General features: G+C 43.6%; 1 protein-coding gene across 2 annotated transcripts in view; it reads left to right on the top strand.

Annotated features, from left to right (window-relative positions):
- LOC107228140 (protein pinocchio) overlaps window positions 1-13,871 on the top strand; it is a 65,690-nt gene that overhangs the window by 42,971 nt on the left and 8,848 nt on the right. The window contains exon 1 of one of the 2 annotated variants that reach the window (XM_015669513.2): window positions 10,058-10,338. The exons of the other annotated variant lie outside the window; for it this stretch is intronic. The gene's annotated coding sequence lies outside the window, so the exon portion shown is untranslated. Of the gene's footprint in view, window positions 1-10,057; window positions 10,339-13,871 lie in introns of those variants that run through there. 2 annotated transcript variants of the gene reach the window in all.

The raw sequence follows: 13,871 nt of genomic DNA, 5'->3' as shown, positions 1-13,871 counted from the left end.
AGAGCAAAGTAACTGTAGAGGAGAAAAAAAAAATCAGAGTTTCAATCTTTGAACAACTGTGCTAATAAGTTTTTTTTGATCTGTAATTGAATAAAGTCAACAGTCACGATCAGACTCTGTTTGCCCTCGGTTTAAAATCTCGAAAGTTCTTCACTTTTATATGTCGTCGATTGCTGGGAGCATGATTAGGTGATTATTCGATGACACATTATCTTGGAAGTGTTCAAATTATTACATTTACCCACAATAAATATGCTCAGTAAGTTCATGGTCTAAATTTGACTTTCATCGCTGTCTCATCGTGGCGTGTCGATAAGGAAACGGTCACTATCCGGTGCTTAAACATTCACTTTGTACGCGTACACTCGAAATTTCGAAAAAAAGTGTTGTTCAGCTGCAGCGAACGAAGATCTGATAGTGGTTTGTACCCAATGGACACAAGACAATAATACCTAATGCAAATTGTTTACGTCCACGCTGCTATTTGCTCGTTCGCTACACGTTTCACGACGTAAATCACACATGTAGGTGTACGCAACACGTCTGCATGTTGCTGCAGTGGCGGTTAGAAGCTGGGAAATTATGAATGCGCAGATTAAGAAATGGCCCAATTTTCGCTATCCGTTTGTCAATAAACAATATAGATACATTGCAAGCTTTTATTACGAAATCGAAGAAATGTTTACTTCATCACGCACGCATCATGATCGCGTACTTATTGTTTACGTACCTAATAGATAATAACGGCTGGCGCCTACGTTACAACTTTACCCCTTGTTGTTCTGATTGCATGAACCGTTACGGTAAACATAATCATTTTTATTTTTTTTTTTTACAATTCTCTTACCATATTATTAACTTCCGTCTTATCGCCCTCAACTGCAGATAATTATTGTAAGCCAAGATTTTACGTAAATTTCCACTTGTGTGTGCCATTGGTGCCGGACAACCTCGATCGTCGCAATTATCAATAAAGTGTGTGTATATTGAACAAGCTTTACGAATATTTTTAAGCTACATATATGACGCTTTTTCATTTAATTATATCTTATCGTCTCGGTATATCGCGCTACTTCCCTATCTCAATCTATTACTGGATTATCGCTATTTGTTGTAGCCATTTGTTCGGTTTTCATTGAGGAAAACGGAACAGTCAAAACCTCAAGACCGGTTTAACTATTTTAACTCCCGGATGACTGCGGTTTTTATATCTTTGCTCAATCAAATCGTGCCGCAAACATTTTAGATAGCTCTACCCACTTGCTGTTTATGTGGCAATAATTTTTACTGAATTATTACAATTACAAAGTGACCGAGATGAGCAATTGCACTGCGCGTTCTGCTGTAATTGCGACAAAGCGCGGAGTCTTTCTCAATAGATTGTGTCTCGTGGAACGCATTAGAAACCCGGAAGACGGATCCTGGTAATTTCATTATTAATAATGGTAATAACGCGTGTTAAGTCGGCTCTCGGTGTAATAATCGAGAAATTCACTTCATGTAACTCGGTACGCTTAAGCTTATGACGTTGCAAAATACGGCCAAACTATAGAATTTTCATAAATCAAATAATGAAGCTTAATAGAGCGTAGAACATACTTTCCCTCCGATTTCTTGAATAGATTTTTGAGTCTAGATCAATTATAGCCTTACGATTAGAGACAACGAAGAATCTGAAAATACCATCGATTCGATGTCGATAACGATATCTTAGAACAATTTCATCGTTATACACGTTTGTTTTTGCTGAAGAATTTTACAACCATCAAAACTGCCACGTGAAACTAATTTTTCTGAATGAGAACCAGGTAAATTTGAGCGCGAGAATCGGTTGCACGCGGTTACATGTATGTATGAGTGCGCATAAAAAAGCAGATGTCCTTTACTTCCGCATCGCAAATAACTCTTGTGACGGTGGGCATACGTAAGGTTGTGTGCATGTGCTTTTAGGCATAAAAAAGTGCCACGTGTCAGGAATAGAATCGGTCGCGAAGGCCTTCGCGGGGCGCTTTTATCGTCCTCGTGGAATTCCAATAACACTCCCTTGATATCTCATCCCTTTTCCATATACCAAACTGTAGGATTTTGGAAAAACGGCGACAGCGCCACGAGCGAGTGCGAATGATTTGTGTGTGTGTGCGAGAGTGCGTGTTTGAAAAGATCGCCGCCAGAGAGCGCGCGAGAGCCACGAGGCAGTTGACACGAGGCAGTCGAAGAGTAAAGTCGACGTCGCGAAATTAGCATCGTAAGATTCTTTGTTCAATTCAATAAAGTGTTTTCCTCTTTTTTCATCAACCCCATGAATTCGTCATTACCCGCGCGTATGTTCCAATAACACCAGGAACAGAAATTAATCCCATAAACTTGGGGGCTCGTCCGGGATGACGCGCAGTATGGCGAATTTTCTAACCGCCGTTTAGAAAAAGTGTGAAACAAAGACGTAAGACGAGGTAAGACGAAAAGACGAAAAGACGAAAAGACGCAAGACGAAAAGACGAAACGAGGTAAGACGAAAAGACGAAACGACGAAACGACGGAAAGACGAAAAGACGAAAGACGAAGATAGACGAAAGACAAAGGACGGTAACGACGAAAAGACGAGATCGAACGTGTTGAAACGCGGTAGCAACCGCGTGTCGAGCGTACAGCGTGTGCCCAAGACGCATAGAGGACACGTAGAGGTCGCGCGAGGCGCGTTCAGTGTAAACACGCGTCAGAGTAAAGAACGTTCGAGAAAGTGCTACGAGTGAAAGACAAAGACACGAACAGCAAAATGTTAGACCCGAAGAAGTGTACGACGAAAGCGTTAAAAGAAGCGCTGGCGTCCTTGGACTTGCCGACAACTGGCAATAAAGCCGAGCTGTTGCTACGTTTGACGAGAGCCGAAGGTTTCGATATGTCGACTCTGGAAGGATCCGACGGTCATACCGAAACAAATCAAGACGAAAATGACGACGAAGGTGCCGCTTCGATGCAATGCATGTTGGAGCTGTACAAAAAAGAGAAAGAACTTGCCGAACGCGAAGTCGCGTTGCTACGACGAGAGCTCGAGATGGCGCAGCGGAGGCAGACGGACGACGAGGCACGAGGTGCGACGAGCGCGGAACAACGGCCCGCGGTGACCTCGAGCAGAACGGTTGTTCACAACGATCAAGGCCCCACGCGCGTGAGTCTCTCGATGCTCGCAGATCTGTTGAGTTTCTTCGATGGAAACAACGAAGCGTACGAGAGATGGGAGAGACAAGTGCTTTTCCTGAAAGAAGCGTATAGACTAGACGAAGATTCAACGAAAATATTAATTGGAATGAGACTGAAAGAGAGGGCGCTAGAGTGGTTTCACTCTAAGCCCGAACACATTCAAATGGCGACGGGCGAACTGTTGCGTGAGTTGCGTGGAATGTTTTTCCAACGCCCGAACAAAATCGCTGTGAGACGACGCTTCGAGGAGCGAACATGGAAGAAGACGGAGACGTTCAATGATTACGCACACGAGAAAACGATCCTAGCGAACCAATTGGGTTTGCCGGAAGAAGAGATATTGCAATACATCGTAGACGGTATTCCGGATGCCAACCTGCGCGACGCCGCGCGCATTCACGGATTCACGACGAAAGCGGGGCTTCTCCAGGCCTTCGAAGAGATAACGCTGCGCGACCGCAGCGACACGACGAGAAGTACGGCGAAAAGTGAAAACAAACAAAGTGCGACGAAGACACCGGCGAAAAGTGAATCGAACCGATCGAGCGAAAGACGCGAAACAGTGCCAAGTGTCAATAAGAAAGATCGAGCTGTTGCACAGCGCTGTTTTAATTGCGGTGAGCGAGATCACGTAAGCCCAAAGTGTCCGTCGAAAGAATTGGGTCGAAAGTGTTTCAAGTGCGAAAAGTTTGGACATATCGCGGCGGCATGTCCCGGTGCGAGTGAGACGAAGAAAGCGTGCGTGCTTGCAGACACTTCGGCGAAAAACCAAAAGCAAGCGAAGCGTGTTGTTGTGAATGGAATGATTGTAGATGCGATTATCGACACTGCGAGCGATCTTACGATTATTCGAGAAGATCAGTACGACGATTTGGGAAAACCAAAACTCGTAGGTGAACCGACGCCATTCCGTGGCGTGGGGAAAGAAGTAAACAAGACGGTCGGGTTTTTTAACGCGACAATGAAAATTGACGAGCACGAATACGAGGTTCGGTTGTACGTGGTTAAAAAAGAATTGTTAGACCACAAACTCCTGATCGGTACCGATTTTCTCGATTGCGTTAAACTTTTCCGATCCCGCGGAATTTGCAAAATCGAACCATTAAACGATGTGAATGATGAGAGTGCAAGTGTGCCTGAAGTTTTGCGAATTCAAGCGATCGAGTTGAACGACAGCGACACAGCTGATTTGTCAAACGTATGTGTGAACGAAAATCGAGAAAAGATTGCAAGAATGATTAAAGAGTACAAGCCGGAAAGACGACGCGAAGTGGGTGTTTGCATGACGATTGTTTTGAAAGACGATGTGCCGATATATCAACGAGCGCGTAGGCTAGGCGAAGCGGAAAAGCGCGAGGTAAACGAACAAATACAAGAGTGGATGAAAGACGGGATCGTGCGCGAATCGCATTCCGATTACGCTAGCCCGATCGTCGTAGTTAAGAAAAAAGATGGTTCGAATCGTTTATGCGTCGATTATCGATTGTTAAACCAAAAGATTATTAAAGATCGCTACCCACTCCCGCTTATCGAAGATCAGCTTGATCTTTTGCAAGGAGCGAAAGTTTTCACGACGTTAGATTTGCGGAATGGATTTTTCCACGTCCAAGTTGAAGAAGCGAGCAGGAAATACACGTCGTTTATTGTCCCAGACGGACAATATGAATTTTGCAGAGTTCCTTTCGGACTTTGCAATTCACCTGCAGTTTTTCAGAAATTCGTTAACGCAGTTTTCCGAGAGTTGATTAAAGAGCGCGTTGTGTTAACGTATATGGACGATTTGATAATTCCGTCGAAAGACGATGCGAGTGGAATCGAGAACCTCGAACGCGTGTTTCAAGTTGCGAGCGAAGCGGATTTGATTTTTAAATGGTCGAAATGTAACTTTTTGCAACGCGAAGTAGAATTCTTGGGTCACGTGATTGGTCAAGGACAAGTTCGACCATCAGAGAGAAAGACGGAAGCCGTGCGTAAATTTCCGGAATTAACAAACATCAAACAAGTCCAAGCGTTTTTGGGGCTTACAGGTTATTTTCGCAAATTTATTCCCAAATATTCTTTGATAGCTCGTCCGCTGACAAATCTTTTAAGAAACGGTGTAGAATTTCGTTTCGAAGACGACGAACGAAATGCTTTCGAGAATTTAAAGATCGCTTTGACAACTCGCCCAGTTTTGAATTTGTACAAGACGAATGCTGAAACTGAATTGCACACGGACGCGTCAAAACACGGGTACGGCGCGGTGTTAATTCAAAAGAATGTAGACGACGACAAGTGGCACCCAGTGTATTTCGCGAGCGGCAAGACGACCGCAGCCGAGGAGAAATATTTTAGTTACGAACTGGAATGTTTGGCGATCGTGAAAGCTCTGAAAAGGTTTCGAGTTTATCTGTTAGGGATAGAATTTAAGATTGTAACCGACTGTCGAGCGTTTGCGCTTACCATGAAAAAGAAAGACATTTGTTTGCGTATTGCGCGATGGGCTTTTTATTTGGAAGACTTTAATTATAAAATCGAACATCGCCCAGGAAGAAACATGATGCACGTCGACGCGTTAAGCAGGAATCCGCTGCCTACTTGCCTGCTGATCGACGACCGAGAAGACGGTCTTGCAGCGAAACTGAAGAAAACGCAGCGTGAAGACGAAGATTTGAAGAAAATTATTGAAAATGTCGAGAACGGAGCGAAGACGGGGTACGTCATGCGCGGAGGAGTTCTCTACAAAGGAGTTGACGACGATATACGTTTGGTGGTTCCTCGATCATTGTGTTCGACGATTATTAAACGTGCACACGAGAAGGGACACTTTTCGGTAACCAAGACCGAAGCAATTTTGGTAAAAGACTATTGGATTCCAGGGTTACGCGAAAAACTCGAAAAGATAATAAGAAATTGCGTCGATTGTATCGTGGCAGAGCGTAAACAAGGAAAACAAGAGGGCTATCTCAACGCCATCGCGAAAGGGATCACGCCATTGGACACGTTCCACATCGACCATCTCGGTCCCTTACCATCGACAAAGAAGAGCTATAAGCACATTTTGGTCGTTATTGATGGATTCACGAAGTTCACGTGGCTTTACGCAACGAGGTCTACGACAACGCTTGAGGTCATCGATCGTCTGAGCAAGCAAGCCGCAATTTTTGGCAATCCTCGTAGGATAATATCCGACCGTGGTACCGCGTTTACCGCGAAAGAGTTCGAAGATTACTGCAAGAAGGAAGAAATTGAACACGTTCTAACGACGACAGGAATACCCAGAGCGAACGGCCAAGTAGAGAGGGTTAATCGAACGTTAATTCCTCTGATCTCCAAGTTGGCAGCGCCGAAAGTAGGAGAATGGTTTCGATACTTGAGTCTAGCGCAGCAGTATCTCAATACATCTTTCCATCGCAGCATCGGATCCTCGCCTTTCCAAGTGATGTTTGGAGTACGTCCGCGTTTACGAGAAGACGTTTCGCTTCGAGAGATGGTAGAAAAAGAGTTCATCACGTCATTCGAAGAAGAGCGCGACGAGATCCGATGTCAAGCAAAAGAACGAGTGCAAAAGATCCAAGAAGAAAACAAAAACAGCTACAACAAAAAACGAAAGAAGGCGAGAACGTACAAGGAAGGTGACTTGGTCGCAATCAAGAGGACACAGCAGGGTCCAGGGCTGAAATTTGCGTCGAAATTTCTTGGTCCGTACGAGATCAGTCGCGTGTTGCGCCATGATCGATATCTGGTCCGAAAAGTTGGAGAACACGAGGGCCCACAGCAGACTTCCACGGCAGCCGATCACGTCAAGCCATGGGTCGAATACGAAGATTCGGAGGACGACGCAGGAGATGTCGAAGAGCCTCATCCGAGGGCGGATGAAAAATTTCAGGACGGCCGATTGTAGGATTTTGGAAAAACGGCGACAGCGCCACGAGCGAGTGCGAATGATTTGTGTGTGTGTGCGAGAGTGCGTGTTTGAAAAGATCGCCGCCAGAGAGCGCGCGAGAGCCACGAGGCAGTTGACACGAGGCAGTCGAAGAGTAAAGTCGACGTCGCGAAATTAGCATCGTAAGATTCTTTGTTCAATTCAATAAAGTGTTTTCCTCTTTTTTCATCAACCCCATGAATTCGTCATTACCCGCGCGTATGTTCCAATAACACCAGGAACAGAAATTAATCCCATAAAACAAGGGAGAGAATCGCCGACTCACGAGGCAACCTTTCAGGCGTGTTTTCAACCTTGTGCCAGTGCACGAGAAAAACGCCAAACGATCGTGAGAGTAACCTTGCCTCGTTTATCATATTACGTATATTATAACGTGCGTTCAAAATATTTTCCATCCGCCGATCGTGGATATAATACGGAATAAATAAATAATATGGAAAAAAAAATGTTGAAAAAACTTTACGTGTGTACGCATTTGTGTGTCTATGAATTTACAGTTTACACGAGTGATTTTAAATTTTGAAAAAAACCTGTGAATATTCATTACATATGTCTAACCTGACCCAACAGCCTCGTCCACGAAATTTCCGTGATGGTTTGGAGAATTTGCGAACACAAATTACACACGCTGCAACCACCGAATCAATTTCGAGACGAGTGAATACACGCATGAATTCACATCTTCGTCGACCCCACTTCATTTATGCCATGTATGTAGGCAGCAAGAATTCATACCAAAATCTAATGCTCTGCCATTTCACGTACGCATTACGATGGGTATGTACAGGAAGGATGTTCCTTTCATGTATACGTAATATGTAACGCGATTTCCATCAGAAAGAAATAATTTTTGGCCTGTTTTATCCAGCTGTAACCGCAGTTGATTGCGAAATATCAATTTCGATAAGGGAACCCAATTAGCTAAATTCTCGTACGAAACTTGGCGCCTCGTGCAACGAAGTTGAGAAATACAGTAAATATACAACCCGCTACTTACACATTAATTGGCGAGGTTGCTTTGTTAGAGTGAAAAATAAAACGCATTTGCTATAACAAAGATGGAACACTCGGAACACCTTCGTTTATGCGTATCAATATGTAATACGTTTATAATAATCCCACCGCGTAAACTCCTGTAAATCGTAACTTGAGAAACGATTATTTCGCAGCACGAGCAGCACACGCGGTGATATTTGCACGTTATTGACCCCAATGGACCGACGAATCGTAAAGACCAAATATGTGTTTGATCAGTACGTTTGACCCGCCAGGGTTTAACGAGAATTCTCACTTCTACGCGCGAAGCGACTCCTCACGAATGCAAACCTCATATTATTTACTGGAAATAATTTGCCTGAAAAATGCAAAATTTGCGAATAATAGTTGGAATAACTGCACGACAACATGGCGGACGGTACAATGCTTTCCAGGGGTGAAACGAATGAACCTGTGGATCTTATAGTAGCGTAATTGAAACCTTTTATTGAATTTCTACTTTATTCCTCCCTAAGGAGGTAGACAAGTCGACAACATTTACAGTTTATGCGAGTGTCACGTGAAGGCTCTATCCAAATTCCGAAACCAGCACGGATTAATAACCCAAAAATGTTGGCTCAAGTTGCCAGCGTTTGTTTTATGCCGGGTCGTGTATCATATATCAGCGATATACGAATCTCGAGGAGGAAAGTCTGCTGATTAAGATCTATCGACAGGTTCTGTCATTGATAACTAATTCCGAAAGATTGGGTCAATAATTTGCTTGTAATAGATAGCAATATAAGCGTAGCACGGATTAAAGCTGCTGCATGCGCCAGGTTTCGAGGCTGTGAAAAAGAAGCTCGTTAATCCACTGCAAAAGCGAAATAAACACCGTGGGTGCTTTTGTTTTTATTATTTACAACTCTCTCCGAGCGATGCGTGGCAGAACGTTTAAAAATTGGACAACATTATTCAGACAAAGAGAACGTCGGGAAAACAGTTGATGTCTTGCCAATGTAATCGATCGTGTTTTTTTATTCAAACAACAAATGTCAGTTATTGAAATCGTCATGTAGGTATGTCGGTATATTGGACGCGGTGCGTTGTACATGCAACTGCACAGCGTTGTAAATGAATAATCCAACGATTCCGCGAGATAAATTATTGAACGTGAAAAATACAAGTCCTTGTAAGCGCCGATCCTTGCCATTCCTGGAAGCGCTACACGAACGTTACGCAATCGGTTTACCAACCGCTGAATCATTTTCGTCCACCTTGTTCGGAATTTGCGGTACGCCACCCGCTGCGCTTATAATTGTTTATGCAAGTAGGTAATTGGGCCGAGCAAAGTTGCTCGATCCCCTCGGAATTCAACCGGCTTACACGAGAATTCGACTCAATTATTATAACTTCCGTATATTTCCTCGGAATCTGTGGAATAAACAAGTATCAGTACTTATTAGTACAATCCGTACGTAGAATACATACACCTGCAGCGTAAACCGAAATTCATGTTATTATACGCAGCGCATAAAATCCCGTCGTAATTGTTATCGCGGTTGAAAAGAGAGTGCATCAACATCAAAGCGGTTTAAGGTTTTGCGCAGGATTCGAAATTTCAAATGTTCGAAAACAAGGAACGATCGCAACGGTCGTCGAGCGGCGATGTCACGTCGCGTCTGGCTCAAACCGCCACCGTTCGAATTATATCCCCTTGAAAGTGTAAATAAATAACAGATGAATGCCCGCGAACCAATGACTCGTCGGTTGGTGGAGACGCACACGCGCCTAACGCGCGTCCCGATGTACAAGCGAGAGAGGGAGAGTGAGAGAGAACGACGGGGGGAGAGAGAAATGCAAACGTGGATGTGGGCGTCGAGCCTCGGGAGTCAGGGATCGGTGAATCCCGCGACGGTACCGCCATCTGGGCACAGGGTTATTTAACTGACGCGCCTCACGGCGAAGCGTCAGTTCAGCTCGAGATTTCAGTTGCGAAGCATCGGGTTGATAAGCCACTTTCGCTCTCGAGCGCAAACCAAATAAAACTAACGGTAAAGCAAAGGTTAAAAACACACGGAAAACAGAGAGAAGACAGATAATCGTTGAAGTAAATAAATAAATAAACAAACGATATTTTCGTTTTTCGACAACTGTAAACGTTCACATTACTCAGTGTTCGCGTTTGCTGTCAAGTGCGTTTTCAGTGCGCCCACTTCTTTTTTGAGGATTACTTCGACGTAAGTTGTAAAACAATTTATATGTACATTTTTTATAACTCAATTTCCTTCCTTATTTTTCATAAGATTTTCAAAAAAACCGTCGGCGCTTCTGCATTGCGATTTTCCAACTGAAACGAGACCCTGACGCACGACGAGAACGCAATGCGTGCGTTTCGTTTGACGTCACGAAAATCAATAGCTACTGTGTTTTTGGTAGTAAAATTTCGCACCGTGAATACACGCTCGTGCCTCAATAGCACTTGCGACTAATTTCACGAGGCAGTTAATAAACGCGTCGCTCTCAACTCGCGCTTGTTAACATACCTATACATAATTCATTCAACAATTTGCCGCCGCGTCAAATTACCGGCAATTTTTCAAATTATCCCGCGCTCTCGAATAAACGTAGATGGAAATGTCACATTGCACGAATAGGTCCAAATTCGCGGTTGAAATTGTTTAGTCTAATTGCTGCATTCCCAGTTTTTCCTGCATTTCACCTCGCTGGTGGTAATATAATCGATAAATTCGACGAGGCTAGCCTTCGGTGTAACAACACAAACAGTGAGGCATGGTCGTGCAGGCGGTAACACTGGCGAAGAGATCAATACTCCGAGCAGCTCGTTGCCGGCCATACGATACCGATATTCAATTTCTGTATACGGCTCAAAATCCGATCTACGTACGATTCTCGTGTCAGACTTAAGTGTCAGTTTCATTCGTCACGCGAACCGAGGTACGCGCAATTTCAACTAATTCGAAACATTGGTGAAAAAATCACTATTTTGCTATTTTAAAATGACCGCAGATATCGAATACGTATTCAAAGTCTGAGGTTCTTTTGTTTTATTGTATTAGTTTACTCAATTTCCGAAACAATGTTAAAGTTACAAAACAATCAAGTTAATAACTTATCTGATCAGTTTCAGACAATTAGTATTGCAACACTTGTAGCTTGCACGATTCTTACTTATGATTCTAGATTTCAAAGAAGTACCTGGGAGCAGTACAAATGCAAATCGATATTCACATGTTAACTTGGGTATTATTTTTTTCTTCTAATTTTGCAGTGGCAAAGAATGACGGAGTCCAACCACGAGTTATAAAAACCTGTATTCGATACTCGTTTGCACTCAATTGCAGGAAAAAACTGGATGATAGGAAATTCACAAATTTTATCTCATTGTCAGTGTCAGCCTGTTCCTCGCAATTATGTGGAAGTTGAGATAATATGACTGATTGCCGAGAACGTCGATATGCGCGTTATAGTTTGAAACTTTGAACATGAAACGTATTAGAGGCCATTCACGCGAGCTAATGAGTTCGTATAGTATAATGAAACTAGAGATAGAGATCGAATTTCCAAAGGCTATATAGATTACACGTTTTTTTTTTATCTTTGCTACGAGTTCGTCGTCGATATAAAAACGCAGAATTTAATTTCCCCGTCTCCGAATTACTGAAAAGATACGAATTTCATCTCCATTTATTTTTTTTCTCCCTCATTCTTTTTAGAGTTATATAATTTTTACGAACTGCTTGCACGAGTCGTGCTCGTTCAAATACACGCGTAAATGACGCGCCGGATATTAAAGCGTAGTCTTATCAGCAAACTTTGAACGTCATTTAATCTGTGCGCTGACAAGCGATAATACGACTGGTGTAAAAAGCTTTCGGTTGTTCGACATGAAATGGACGGATTTTAACCAGTTTCACGCAGACGAGGAGGAGCCATAAACGCCCAGGCGAGACGCATCGATCCGGACAATTTTCGCTCCCTTTTTCTATCCGCCCTCTCTTAATCAAATCCGATTATTACCGTAACACGCGATAATCTCTCGCATCGTCGAGAGGCAGATATGAGTTTCGTCCCATCCGGTCCGCCTGCAGCCAACGATCAATATCTGCTCGTTGCAACTTCGAATCACCGGCTAAAGGCAGAGCGGGTTGTTGACCTGGATGCACCGGGATTCTTAGACCGCCGGGTCTTCGCCCCAGTTTTATGACCCCTTTGGGGTAGTTTACAACTTGCAGCCTCCGCATACTCCGGTGAATAACCCGGCGATGGGTGCTGCACAAATAGGTCGGTAAGGCAGAGCTCTGTAAGATGATCGGAAAATATTGAGGTTTTCCCGAAATTCTTTTTCGTAATTACGATGTTACGGATAATTGTTTAAATTGATAAATGTACGTAGTTGACGATAATTACCGAAATCATGACGATTGATCGCTGGTTGGGCGCGTGACTTTGCAGAAATACTCTTGAAGGTAATTCGAGTGTTTTGATGATCGCGCGCATTTTTTCTTACGCTTAACTTTTCTGTACATTGTGGGATATGTATACGTACATTGTACCTATAATCGTACTTACGAATATACCGTAACCGGAACTGCTGACTTCGTTGGTCAATTAACGGTTGCCGAGTCATTTGAGGTACGTATTCCGGTAATGACTCCGTTGAAAAATCGATATCCAATACAAACACGGCAGGCCAGATTTATCATCTTTTGCGTATCATGTGTAATGCGTACCTTGGCGTACTTGGCTTTTACGTCGCAACGCGTTACTTCTTTCTCCATTAGCCTCGAGTCAGACTGGAAAAGTTTGACCATGCGCGTTTTGCTGCACGCTTAAGCCTCTTAACGATTGTCGGTCGTAAAACCGCCTGCAATCGTTATCGAATTATTATACATTTTCCTCTAGCGATCCTTGTTCCGATTCCGTCGAGGTGAAACCGCGATCGCGTTGCTTAATCAGCGTAACCAAACACACTCGTTGAGCAATCCCGTATATGTGTATAATGCATAAAAGAATACGAATATCGATGTTTACCACCGTGCTCGCGTAATTTTAAAAATTTTATCCTCCGCCCCTCCAATTGTTTCTCGTCCGGTGGTTTGTCTAATTTTTTCCGCTAGTTCAGCACCGGGAACTCTGTTTACTTGCATTGTACGTACAGACGTGGACATTAATTCGGAGACTGCTAGTTTTTCATACGTGTAGATAATTGCGTTGGTAACGCTGATTCAGCCTGCAGTCTCACCGTCAGCCAGCCGCTTCGGGCTGAATTTGCATTGCCAACGTAAGCCTCTCGGCTGAAAAACTAGCCGTCATGGCGTCACTGAATTTATGTTCACATATGTACAACACATTATAGGTATGTACCGCACTAACAGCGCTTTTGTCATTCATCAAGAGCGTTTCCTGCGGCTCGCCCCTTCCGTTTTGCACCCTCCGTCTCGCGCCATTTACTTTTTTTTTTTTTTTTACTCGTCTTTGTATACACACCGAGTTCGTTAACGATTCACGTTGGTCCTTATCCACTTTGAAACCGCTGCACGAAAATAGACGCGTTCACGTCCTTCGTCACTCTTTTCGTTTCACCGTCATCGACTCTGCCACAATCTTACTGCGAGCTTGCAGTGTGCGTAAGAATACATACGTATGTCGTCCAACACCCGCGTATATTGCGTAACTTGATCGTCACGTCACACTCGCAGCTCGAGAGACTAGCAACCAGAAACTGTGGCTATTTATAAGATACATCGTT

This window comes from Neodiprion lecontei, chromosome 1 (assembly GCF_021901455.1).
Source record: "Neodiprion lecontei isolate iyNeoLeco1 chromosome 1, iyNeoLeco1.1, whole genome shotgun sequence".
Classification (NCBI taxonomy): Eukaryota; Metazoa; Arthropoda; class Insecta; order Hymenoptera; family Diprionidae; genus Neodiprion; species Neodiprion lecontei.
Note: the sequence above shows the minus strand (reverse complement) of the source record. Positions and strands in the feature narration are given on the sequence as shown.